Below are 13,629 nucleotides of genomic sequence, written 5' to 3' on the forward strand. Positions count from 1 at the left end.
ACTCTTATTTTACCAAATAGAAAAGGTTTCACTTATAGAATGAAGAACCGATGCAAGAAAGTAAACGGTTGTGCAGAGTACCATTGTTTCGATTTCCATAGTGAATTTCCATACAAAAAGAATTCTTCAGCTTAATTGTATCTTTAGGACAAAACAACTCAGCCAAATAGTACGCAATACATCAGCCGAGCTCGCATTTTCTGCACATAGAAATAACAGAAGTGTGTCAATCAAGTTACCTTCGATTTTTTTAACACAGTACAGACGCAGCGATCATACATACGCACATAGACTCACTCCTATAAACACAGACACGCACACCCTACCCTTATCTCGATGTTTTGATGATAGGCGTGAGAGTCGCTTTTTTATGCCAATATCTGGATCATACTTTCTAAAAAAACATTCAGCTCTAGGACAAGTTGTCTCAAGGCCCCGCGACAACATACAAATGTCTATCTGGCCAATGAAATAGCTTCTGAACTGAATCCACTGTCGCTCGCTAGGTCATCACATTGCCGGAAGTCATCACATTGCTGGAAGAGATAACGAAGATGAAAAAAATCAAGAGAAATTAAATCATAATCCAGACTTTACTTCTCAATTTGATAATTTGCCACCCCCCCCACCCCCCTCCCCCGCCAAACTGACGAGTGGGGCCAGGGCCACTGGACATTTAGAGACAACTGTGGGGCAAATTATCTAACCCCTTGTAAAGTGGGGCAAATCATTTAATCCCCCAACATATCAAACAAACACTCAAACATCACAATTCACAAGGTTTTGCAACAAAAGTAAAGTAATACTTAACTCACTTAAAACAAGAACCTCTGAAAAATCACTAACAAGGGAAGGTAAAAAAAACAATAAGATGAACATGGAAGCACCGCAACCAAACGATAATTTAACCTCGACTCTAGGAGCAGAATCAGAAGCACAAGCCAAGCTTGTTTTCATTTGTTTCCTTTCGATGCATAATGTAAAGCCGAACAGCGAGACGACATCCCTCGGTTGTTCATATTGACTAGATGACCCGTTGCGCCGATGGCGCAAGGGGCGAGAGTAAGGCAAGTATAGAAAGAGTGAACATAAATATATTTAGGCGCAGATTGGTACACATGGATCATTCATGATACATAGCGTTCTAAGACTACAGTTTTACAACGAAAGAAATAGTAGTAACACCAGCCACTCTGTACATATCAGCCATATCCTGCTAAATTGCGTAGATAATTTTGCTGCTTCATCCTCTTAACGATATACATACAACACTCTTTTGTTCAAAAAACAAAAACAAAATGGCATAGATATCCTTCTCTGAAGCTCAAATATATGAGTGATATTAATGGAGAGCACATTCACCTACCGAAAGGTATATATTCACTTATATCAAATATCTAACGGAATGAAAGTACCAGTCTACTTTACATTCTACCTCTGAAGGCGAAACAAATCATAATAAATTATATAACCGAAAAATCATTCTTTTCAAAGGTCCTGCTGAATAGTTGAAGGAGGCAATGCAAGGGAAAACAATGAAGGATCAGAGGATTACTGGGTTGATACAGTATCCAAGTGTTAACATACATGGTGGAAGTTCAAGCATGAGCTCACTCTTATTTTACCAAATAGAAAAGGTTTCACTTATAGAATGAAGAACCGATGCAGGAAAGTAAACGGTTGTGCAGAGTACCATTGTTTCGATTTCCATAGTGAATTTCCATACAAAAAGAATTCTTCAGCTTAATTGTATCTTTAGGACAAAACAACTCAGCCAAATAGTACGCAATACATCAGCCGAGCTCGCATTTTCTGCACATAGAAATAACAGAAGTGTGTCAATCAAGTTACCTTCTACAGAAATGATTGTGTATTAACATCCACACATAATCAAGAGAAAACAGGTCGCATATCCATCAAATTAAATTTCTTGCACAAAGTAGAAAAATGCCCTAAAACATGACCATGCTTTCTAGTACTCGCTGCCTAGAATTGACATGATCTAAATTAGAATTGTCGACAATTAATATATAAATTATAAGGTATAGTAGATGAAGCTAGAATTGGGCAATAATCACACTATTTGTTTGTAGGAAATCTGAACAGAATATTTGAATCATAATCTCTGAACATAAACTTGGGACAAACCAATGATATTAAAGCAAAGGCATTGGAATCAAATATGAACCAAGCAGTGAACATTTATTCAAGCTAAAGGTTACCGTATACCTTTTCACACACTGTGATTAACATTCTTCCTACTAATCTTTTGTACACCCAGTGTCGTGTTCCTCGTGTCCTGATCCTAACTGCCACATCATGCACCATTGTACACTAAATGTTGTGCTCCTCATCTCCTGCTCCTCTGCAATTTCAACATTAGTAACAAGATCAGCAAGTAAGGAAAAATGAGTTACATTAGAATTAGAAAACTCATAACTTTCTGGATATTTTTGCTAGATCCGTACTGTGGTAGAAAAGTTGCAGAAGAAGTCGGGCTCACCTTTCTTGGCAGGGTCTGACTACTCCATGGCCAGCATACCACAAGTTCTGCAAGCAAGCAGAACCAATACAATCTGCCCTATCTTCAATTTCAGATTTGCAGTCACCGGGAACTGTTTAGTCCAAAATCTGGTCTTTAGAGAACAGAGGAATGTCTATACAAAAAATAAATAGGTACAAACAAATAAGCAAAAAGGATTATCCTTGGAGCTTACCCTGCTACTTGCACTCCTCCACGGCCTGCTCCTTCTCCATAAGGTGCAATTAGTTACCCTGCAATCTTCGATGAATTCTGAAACCTGCAGAAATAAATACCTCATTGAAAAAGACCAACAACACATAAAAAGGCCAAAATCTTTAAATTGTGCAACCACATGGATGTAAAAGTTAAAGACGCATTTGTGTACAGTCACCTAGAGATGTCATTTGGGTCCAATCAACAAGGCCTCCAGTTGCAGTTTTTGCATCAACCAATCTGAAAACCTTGTTTACGGATCAAAATCCATATTCAAGCAATAAAGGAGAACAAGGAGATGAATGGCAGGAGGCACGTACGTGGTGGAGAGGCAGTGGATGAAGATGCGGGCGCTTTTGGTGAAGGCGGCCATGGTGTCCTTGTTCATGACACCTTCGCCGGCCCCGGCCACGGTGACCCGGGCGAGCTTGTCCTTGAGCAGCAGCCACACAATGGCCTTGGGGAGCTCCTCCATCTTGGGGTACGGAGGCAGGGGAGGGGGTGGTGGTGAAGGAGGAGGAGACGAGGCGGCGGAGATGGAAGGGGAAAGCGCAGGCGGCGGCACAAAGAAGTTTGCTAAGCGCTAATACAGCCTGAAATTTGTGTAAAGTCGGAGGCATGATGGACCACACAGATAGTAGGAACTATTAGCAAATTAAGATGATGTAGTAATTGTACCTGAGAAACGAAGATCGCCATTTGCATGGTTCCACCAGGCTGTACCCCACTGGATTAACAAATCAAACCCACCAGTACAAATGCTCTCTACAAAAGAAAGAAAATGAATAGAATCACAATCATTTTCACAAGTGAACTGAAGCAACTAAATAGCAAGCATCACCTAACTGGAAGGTTGTGTTCAGAAGAACTAATGCAAATAAATATGGCCGACCGACAAAATACTAACAGAGATACACAAACTAACACAACAAGTACCATAATGATTATACAACAACATGAGAATTTTTGCATGCACTGTATCTTAGTGCCATTACTTATACAGTAGAAATCAAATTAAGCGGAAGTCAGTAGAAATTAGCAGATGTAAGTTAATGCACAAACAAACTGAGACTATAAAACAAACTGGTCATATCACCTAACCATGTAAACTCTTACAACTGACAGTGACAGTTTGCAGTAATACGATTTCTTTTAGAAGCATTCCAAAAAATTGATAAGTAAATGAAAGGAAAGAATCGGAAGTGATCCAACCTTTTCCTCACATCAGGTCAAATATTTTCAGTGGCATCCTTTTTTGTGATTAGTCCAGAACATAAACTGACCCTTCTTCCTTGTTACTCCCAAGACAAAATCAAATCTGCCTTCAAATGGAATTAAAAGATCAAGGTAATGAGAATATTTTAGGTAATACATCAAATGGAATCAAAACTGCCAAAAACTGCATCCATAAAAGAATATAACTGTACATTCATGCTTAATAACAATCATGGTCTAGCAAAACTAAAACAACCAGATCCGTTTATGCCATCGCTCACCATTGATATGTTACAAAACCTGGGTCAATTAAGCCGCCAACCTGTTTACACACAAGCACAAAATATAAACAGCATGAGGCAAGCTTACCAAAAACTTGGGATGAGTCAGGTGGATCTCAAGCAATGTTCATTCAATTATTATTATCCTCACCTCCTCACATAACCTGAGATTGAAGTAAGAAAATGGGATGAATTCACCTTTGATCTGCAGTAGCACATTTAGGAATACCCAATTTCTTCTTCCATCATGCAAGTACCCAGGACAAAAACACGTCCAGCTCATTGGTGAGCAGCCTTATCAAAGCTCCTACAAATAGGAAAACGATGATTTCAGGAGGAGGAAATGACACCAATAACTATCAGGCATAGCTCAATGTATGAAGTTAATACCATTTGCACATTTGGTACTGACAACAGGCCTAGCGATAAACAAAAGATGCGGTAGTATATGAAGTCAGGTAAGTGTACACTCAAATACACCGCTACATGAAAACAAAAGACTACAAAGCACGCATTTTAGTGAACATGTTTCAGTTTTCTTTTCCTATCTGCGTTCGAAAAGGATAAAAGAGAACATAAGCAAACCTAAAAATAACCTCACGACAAAATAAAATATACAATTCATGTCTCATATAGTCTTATACGACAGGGAAGAAAATCAAGTTACCAAATGCTAATCTATGGGTAAAATCATCATGAAGAATTCTGTAGGGTCGAGAGCCCCATAAATAGAAGCAAATATCTACTTCATGGATTCTTGTTATGATTGACTGGAACTAATGTTTTGACAGGATATTCCTTGTTTCTTTATACTTTTATTCACCTCAGGGATTCTTATTAATCTCGAAATCATCTTGTTATGACTGACTGGAACTAACATTTTGAAGAATGAAATCACGTGGCTTACATAGACCAATCCTCCCCTGCCAGCCTTCTGGGATTTTCATCAAACACCTTGTAGGCGTAGAGAACAAATTCTACACAAGCAAAGATCAGAAGTTCAGAGAAGGAGCAGGGCATTGAAAGGAGGAAAGAAATTAGGAAGAGGACAAGAGTGTGTGCACCTGCTTAGCCAAATACGGCGAGGTTGGGCGGACATTCTGCACCGTCTATTTATGCTGTAGGTAAGACACCAGCTTCCAAATGTATCAGCTGAGCAAACGCAAAGGGGCAAGGAAATTAAACAGGGGGAAAATCATCACCATGTTGACGACTTCTTGGCTGGAGAGGAACTCGAACACGCCATCGCTTGTGACGACGAAGAAGAGGTGGGCCGGGGTGATCTCAGGGTCGACCCCGACGCCCTCGGCGGCGAGGTCGCCGAGAATGTGCGTGAAGGGCGTGCCCGGGTAGAGCCCATCGCGGGCCGGGCCCAGACGCGGGGCGGGGTACCCCTCGTAGGCGAGCAAGCCCTCGGCCTCGGGGTCGTGGACGCCCTCCACCTGCTCGACAGACATGACGCGCGCACGCTCGTCGGCGCGGAACGGTGCCTGGTCCCACGACAGCTCGTCGGCGGCGACGCGGCCGTCGCGCCAGACCCCGGCCATGGCGCGCGAGTCCCCGACGTTGGCCACATGGAGCGCGCCGCCGGCCATGAGCGCCGTGACGGCGGTGGCCCCGCTCATGGAGTCGTCCACGGCCGCCGCCGCGTGCATCTCCTCGTTGACCCCGACCATAGCCACCCGGAACACCGCCGCGGGGTCCGACGCGAGGAGGCGGCATCCTCGGCCGCGAGGAGGAGGAGGAGGAGGGGGAGCCCGTCCCACGCGCACCCGGAGCTGGCGGCTCCGCAGGCGCCGTGGCCGTCGAAGACCGCGAAGAGGTGGAGATCGGGGACGCCCGCGAAGCGCGTGGCCACGAGGTACGCATCCTGCGACGCCCGGCCCGGGGAGTCCGGGTAGTGGCCGTCCACCGTCAGCGTGGCGTACTACAGCCCCAGGCCCGCGCCCGGCACCACGGCGCGGCCGAGGGTGGAGCCGCCGCGGCCGCCGGGCACGCCACCGCCTTCCCGCCGCCCTCCGCCGTCGCCCCACGGCAGGCAGCACTTGCCGTGCACGCACCCCATGGACTGCGTGCGCCCTCCACCAGCACCCCCCGGGATGCAGCCGCCCTCCTCCTTCTTCCCAGCAGCTCCACTGCACCACGACGGCGCTGATTCCCGTCCTTGTCGCCTGCCGATGGGCATCGGACGATGAAGAAAAGGAAGGCGCGGGCAGGGGAGAAGTGAACCGTGAGCCGAGGCAGGAGCGAGAGAAGGGCAGACGAGGAGAGGACGACCCGGTCAGCAGCAGTAATAGCAGGCGCTGTAACTTCTAGGCTCACCGCAAGAGAAATACGAGGCAACCGACAGATGGGACCAAGAGCGAGCAGGGACCACCAGCAGCTGCACGAAGCAAACGATCCCGCGTAGCTACACGAAAAGGGTGAAGCCCCTCTTTACCCAGCGAGCCAAAGCGGGTTGCCCATGCCAGCAAGCAGCACCAGAAGCAGCACGCACCCACGAGGCCGACACATGGGCCCGACGCGCCTGAAGCAGAGGGGCCGCAGCTGGGTACAAGAGAAAACGGTAAAAAAAGTTCATCCAACCCATGATCGCCTTCACGATCGCCTGCCAACCCATGATCGGCGCTGAGCTTCTTTCCACACGGACATAGGTACCCAAACACGGTGCCACTGCGAGACGGGCCCTTGCGCAAACCTGGCCCAGCCGTCATCCACTCTAGACTGAGAATGCAGCGTACAGAAAAATGGACGATCCGATTTTTACCACCGCGATTGAAAGTACACTGGGGCTGGACAGCGAGGCAGATCGTGCGGGGGAGGTCGATTTGAAACCGCGATGGCTCTCGTTAGGCGGGTTGCGTAGCTAGAGTTACTAGCAAAACGCTCCTGCGTTGCTACGGGTTATCCATAATATCTGTAACATCCGGATTTAACACAAAAACCTTATTCAATGACGCACCTTCCCTTTTTCTGTCGGAACCTCTCATTCTTGACCGATTTTCCGCCGTAGCAAGACATTTCTCGTTTTTTCTCTTACTGGTGCCACCTTCTTTAAAAGCAGATGACAACCAACTCATCTTCGCCATGCATTGCAGTAAGGATGAAATTTTCTTGTTTACGGTATAATAGAGTGGGTTAAACTAACACATACTATTGACACAAAATAACAAATAACTATAGAGATCTTTCCTAGTCACCAATAAACTCCACCTCCATCCCACATATGCTAGAAGGGATAATTGTCGTTCTTCTCTTCTTCATATTTCCCTACGTCTTTTACTCCATGCCTCTTCGCCAATCCGTTTAATTGGCACCAACCAGCACCACGTCAACATTAATGTGTTCATCATCGATGCCTCATCTTCTTCTTTCTCATTCCTCGGCAACTTTAGTTCTTGTTCCTACTTATTTCCTAGAATACTCTTTCTTTCTTTTTTTCTCTTATTATTTGGAACACTCTTACTTTCTCCAACACCATGCACCACTTTGGCTTCAGTTCTTTTTCCTTCTTGTTTTTGGAACACTCTTCCTTTTTACTATAGCATGAACCACCTAGCTAGTGTTGTGTCATATTGTCCTCACGCGCGAACATTTCGGCCACCGTCATCGAGTGGACATCCCGCGGAGCATAGACTTCATCCATCTTGGTGAATGCTAGGTCGCCCATGTCGCGAGCGCATGGTGGCCGTTGTCCATGTTGGCAAGCGGTGCTCGGTGCTTTGCAATGTAACTGAGAGCCCGTTGATTGTTTTTGCCCACAAGCGCTTTCAAAATGATTCGCCATGACTAATTGCTTGCTTAATTAATTAAGTACACAAAAAAAATGAATGACCTACATATTTCTCTACATGCCTAATTAATTGCCAAGCAAATCAATTAATTATCTGACTAATTGGAAAATATCCCTACTTCTAATTATCCGTAGGCATTGGCTAACAAATTAATTAATTGCATTAATAACTCAATTTTTAAATTGATTCAGTGCGAAAAATTCATATTCTAATGGACCTAATTAATTGCATATGTAATTAACTATCTAGCTGATTAATTGCATCAATGGTTTGATTTCCAAATTGGTTTAGTGCTTGATTTCTAAATTATTTTTGCATGAATGGCTGCTACCAAACGACTATCACGATGACTACCGAGTAATGTAGGACACATTTCCTTAATAAATTTCTTGACATTTAAATGGACACACTTGATTTGAGAATGTAGCCGTCTAGCTCTCTATTTAACTGACAAGAAATATAATATGACCGCGTCCACATGGCGGTCTGACGAGCCACCTCCCATCACGGTCGTCCTTGATGTCGTGATCCACTCCCTGCCATTCTCGAGCATCGCGCCAGGGTTAGACCCAGCCATGACATCTTCCATGGTGTCGTGCACGACGTCCCTCCGCAAGAGCGGGCGTATGCGTACGCCCATAGAAAACTTGTGATTGTCAATTAATAGTAGAGATAATGATAATAATAAATAATATAGCGTGGGGATTAGCAATTTGTTATGTAGTAATATATTATTTTATTATGGAAGGAGATCGAGAAAAATCTTATATTTGTCTTTTAGGGAAGTGATCTCACATATATGATGCTAAATACCAGTGGGTTGCTACGGGATGAAATAATATTTAAAGAGTGGTAGTGGTGGCGTGTGACCGATTGTCGTAGGTCATCACCATCGTCCTTGCGTATGCGGTCGGAACCCTCGACCGTTAGTGCTTGGTCGTCCTCAAGCACGCTTGCGTTGACCTTGTTCTATGGCATCTGTTATCCTCGCCCACAAACATTTCGGCAACCATCAGTGTGTGGACGACGGTCATCATCCATCTTTACGAATGCTTGGTCGCTCATGTCACGAGGTGTGGTGGTTGTTATCTATGTTGGCAAACGCTGGCCAACCATGTCGTTGAGAGCATGTTGGCAGTCACCAATGGCAGTGATAGCCTAGCTACTGGCCGTCCTCGCCCACAAACGCTTTCAAACTGATTCAGCACGATTAACTGCCTGCCTGCCTAATTAATAACATGCCTAATTAACGGCATGCCTAATTATCTGCATGCCTATTAATTGTTTGCCTATTTAATTAATTATCTGTCTAATTCAAAAAATCCCTATTTCTAATTGTACACAATCCTAATTAACTGGATGTATAATTATTTAGTTGAATTAATGATTCGGTTTTCTAATTGATTCAGCGCGAAAAAATGCTTATTTAAATAGACCTAATTAATTGCACACATAATTAATTGCCTGACTAACTAATTACATTAATGGCTTGATTTTGAAATTGATTCAGCACTTGGTTTTTAAATTGTTTTTTGCATTAATGGTTGTGTGTGAAATGGCAATGTAGCAACATTTCTTTAATAGTATATACATTAGATAATGACTTCCTCTAAGAAGCTCCACTTTTGTGCGTGTGTTTTTAACAAACAGTTCATCTATATATATGACAGTCATATAATTCCACTAGGGTTTTTAGTACTATACTACAAGCAACAAAATTATCACCCTGAAGAATACCGCCACAAGGAACCTAGAGACAAATAAACAGTGGATCTGCAACCATTGAAGTTAAATATATGGCAACTTAACGGGAAATTGTTATTTTCCTTTCCTCCGAAGGTTTCCTTATCTCCACATTGACACTATCTTGACATATCTTGATATAGGAGAGCAATTTGTAGAGAGAATATATCTTATCACCAGTGAAATTAGAAAGTTTGAGAAACCATTTCATCAGCTGTAGTTTCCCTTCTAAAAATGTGAACCTGCCCATCTCTGAACGGTGGTGGGGCTACAAAGAAATAGCTGGACAGGCCAATCAGCAGTGGTGGGGCTACAAAGAAATAGGGGATGTCATTGAGATCGCAGCTGCGCGGGTGCTTGATTAATTGTTTCTGTGTCTTCGCTACTCGCTTTGACTCTCAGAGCACATCCAAATTTTATGTACTTGTTTTTTTCTTTTTTGCTAATTTTGGGAAATCAGCACCAAGCAAGGCATTGCTTATCCTGGTAGTTTCTCTAATTTTGTTGAAATAGTAAACATGGTTTTGAGGATCTTGTCTTACAATTTTAACATCATGTCAGCTAAACTTACACATCACACAGGTAAACCAGCTAGAGATTGAGAAGTAGTGCATTTTGGTCACCAAGAGCATTCTCATATTTGACCAAAGAAAATTTTCCAAACAAGAAGCACGCCGTTGCAGCTGGATGACTGTGCCAATGCATGCGCTAATTAACCCCACACGACCAGCAGCCAAGACACTTCTGCAACTGCATGTTTGCTGAACCCGTCGCTTCATCTGAGTACGCCAAAACTATGAAGCTATATTGGTTTACTACTTCCAGTCGCAAATCAGTTTCAATTCACCTGGCCAGGCAAAAGTTGCATCCAATGTGTAAGCACGATCAGGAGGATTGACAAAAATCCAGATAATTAGTGTACCTGTGACTTGGAGTTGACTTGATGCAACTGCCGCTTCTTGATTCGCCTACTCCTTCTTTGGTCTCCTCTCAACACTACCACTCTACCAGATCCGTGTCCATGGAATCGGACCCTTCGCCATTACGGAGGCAGGGGAGGTGGCGTTGGGAGGCGCCGAGCAAGGTGGCCAGCAGCGAGCGGGACGGTGGCGGCGGCGGCGAGCCATCGAAAGGACGGCGGCATTCTGCAACGGGAGAGGCGGCGGGCTGCGTGCGAGCAGAGGTTAGACCTCTCGCTCGGAAGTCCCAAAGGATGTGGGCGTTGGTTTTCTTTTGAGGGGTGCCCCATCATTGATTTGGTTTGGAGAGGATCGGAAAATGGGATCTGTTTCCTTTTTCGTGTGCGACGATATAATTGGAAGGGACGACGACTAACGAACGAAAGTACGAAACCGATCATCATGACCGCAGACTCCTCCATTACGAGTAGAGATAGCCTTTGAGGTAATTGAAATATATTACCATATAATTACTGTATTCGAAATTTTCCGAGTTATGGCCTTACCATACCTGGATTGATAGCCTTTAGGATAATTTAAATTTATTACCATATAATTATCATATTCGAAATTTTCTGAGTCATGACCTTACCATACCTGGATTGATGAGATTTTTGAGTTTATAGCCTTTCCATACGTGGATTAATTGTGATTGATTACCATAAATACGTTGGGTATTGCCGGCCAGACGAGAGAAGAGGAAAACCAATGGAAGGGGTGGTGGGACAAAAAAAACCAGATGAAAAATAATCGGTTGAAAATAAACCGGTTGAAAATGATGGGACTATTCAACCAACTCGTCCATTAGGAGTAGAGATATGTTCAATTGCTTACGTTTACACTAGCTTAAATCCTTTTGAACTTATCAAACACTTAATTGTTTCATGAAACATGTATTTCATGCACTTCTGTATTAATCTCCTTGAGACATTTCGTTTGATTGCCTAATACGCTTATTGTGTGATCAATGTAATGTGTGTACAAATGTGTATGTGCATGTGTGTGCAATAGTAAAATATGATTGGGTTCATAACAGGATTGGCGAAGATAGGGCCATGGGGAGTAGTAAGTGCACATGCATGCTGCATCAGGGCTCACCGCGAGAAAGCTACTATGCCCTCCAGGAACTGAGCTTCTTTGGCAACTTGTCAACGAGCGGGACACTACCGGACTCGCGGCCTATGCCGACGGGTATATGCCTACGGTTGCCGTCGGCATAACCCCGTCGGCACAGATCACGTCAGCGTAGTCTTGTCAGACCATCGGCATAGTATAGCCGTCGGCATATGTGCCTATGCCGACGGCCGGGCGCCAGCAGTCGGCATAGTTTAGTCGTCGACAGTGTTTCCCTCCTGATGGCAACGGACGGCGCCGTCAAAAGGGCAGACGATTCAAGGAACGACACGTGGCAGAGGTATGCCGACGGCAAAGCCGTCGGCATACCTCTGCCACGTGTTGTTCCGTTGTGCATCCTGGTGGCAAGGCCTTGCCACGTGTCGTTCCGTCGGCATAGCCTTGCCACGTGTCGTCCCCTGGTGTATACTAGCGGCAAGGCTATGCCTACGGCAAAGCCGTCGGCATAGATGAAAATCAATGCCGACGGCTTTGCCGTAGGCATAGTTTTTTTCCCCTGTTTTCTCTTTTTCAATTCATTTGACAGCATTTCAAAGCAGAATAATATGGGATTATGCAGAAATATGACAGTTCATCGTCTAAACATACTCAAGTTCATCATCATCATTTAAACATACTCAAGTTCAAGTTCATCATCTAAAGATCATCACTGGTGAAAGTTCATGAACATAAATAGTGCAAGACATGAAACATGAAAGGTATGGCACGATGGCCACATGCACGGGTATCATCATCGCCACCAAGACCACCTCCGCCAAAGCCACCACCGCCAAGACCACCTCCGCCAAAGCCACCACCGCCAAGACCACCTCCGCCAAAACCACCACCGCCAAGACCACCTCCGCTAAAACCGCCACCGCAACCACCATCACTCTGCCAGATCAGAGTGACTGGGGTCGATGGAGCAGGAGTCGAGCCACCAGCCCCCTACATGTTTGAGAGAAGATTCTAACGGTAACTATGACATGATACTGTTGAATAAACAAGAACTAGTTTGTCAGTAGTTAGGCAAATGTACTAACCGGACTATCACCGCCTAGTGCCAGCCATTCCTCGAACGTGGGAATGTGTGGGCCTTCTCCCGCAGGTGGTGGTGGGGGTCCAACTTGTGGTGGCTTTGTGCGGTTAGTCCAAGACGCCAACATAGTCTGGATGTTAGTTAAACAAGCAAACTAGAAGGTCAGAAGGAATGAAAGTGCAAATTTTAGCTTGGTTTTAAGAGGGCAAAACTAACCGCCATCACTTGACGGTTGTAATCATCGTTTTCCTTCACTTGTTGCAAGTACTACCGCACCTCAATATGCCTATGCTCGAGAAAGGCCTGATATGCCTACAAAATTGGGGTTGTTTCTAAGTGGGCAGTGCTGAAAATAAACCAAGAAAGATAGAGACAAAGAAGATAAGGGGAAGTACTTACAACACGCTGGCAGACTAAGGGAGGCTGCAAACGCCCCATACTCTCTAACGGGCTCGGCTTGGTAGCCCGAAGCCGTGTGTATGAGACCGACGGAGTGATCAAGCCATCGAAACACGGATACCGGCCATGGGACTTCCCCTGGATGGCCACCACCGCCGTGTCGTCAATCTGAGACTGGGCGACCTCAGGAACAGGAACATCCGGATGCAACTTCTGATAGTTCTGAGTGTAAGACTCTAGGTGCTGCTCGGTGTTGCCGTAGTACTCGCTCTCGCCGTCCTTGCGATCACTCCACTCGCGGGCCAGCTTCCACGACTCCATGTCTGAGAGCGGCCTCTTCAACTTGTCC

The 13,629-nt window shown here is 44.9% G+C and overlaps 1 pseudogene; it reads right to left on the reverse strand.

The window, feature by feature from the left end:
* Positions 1–68: 68 nt before the first annotated feature.
* On the reverse strand, positions 69–6,516 carry LOC123155621 (probable protein phosphatase 2C 65; annotated as a pseudogene).
* Positions 6,517–13,629: the final 7,113 nt, after the last annotated feature.

The sequence above is a fragment of the Triticum aestivum genome, chromosome 7B (assembly GCF_018294505.1).
Source record: "Triticum aestivum cultivar Chinese Spring chromosome 7B, IWGSC CS RefSeq v2.1, whole genome shotgun sequence".
NCBI lineage: Eukaryota > Viridiplantae > Streptophyta > Magnoliopsida > Poales > Poaceae > Triticum > Triticum aestivum.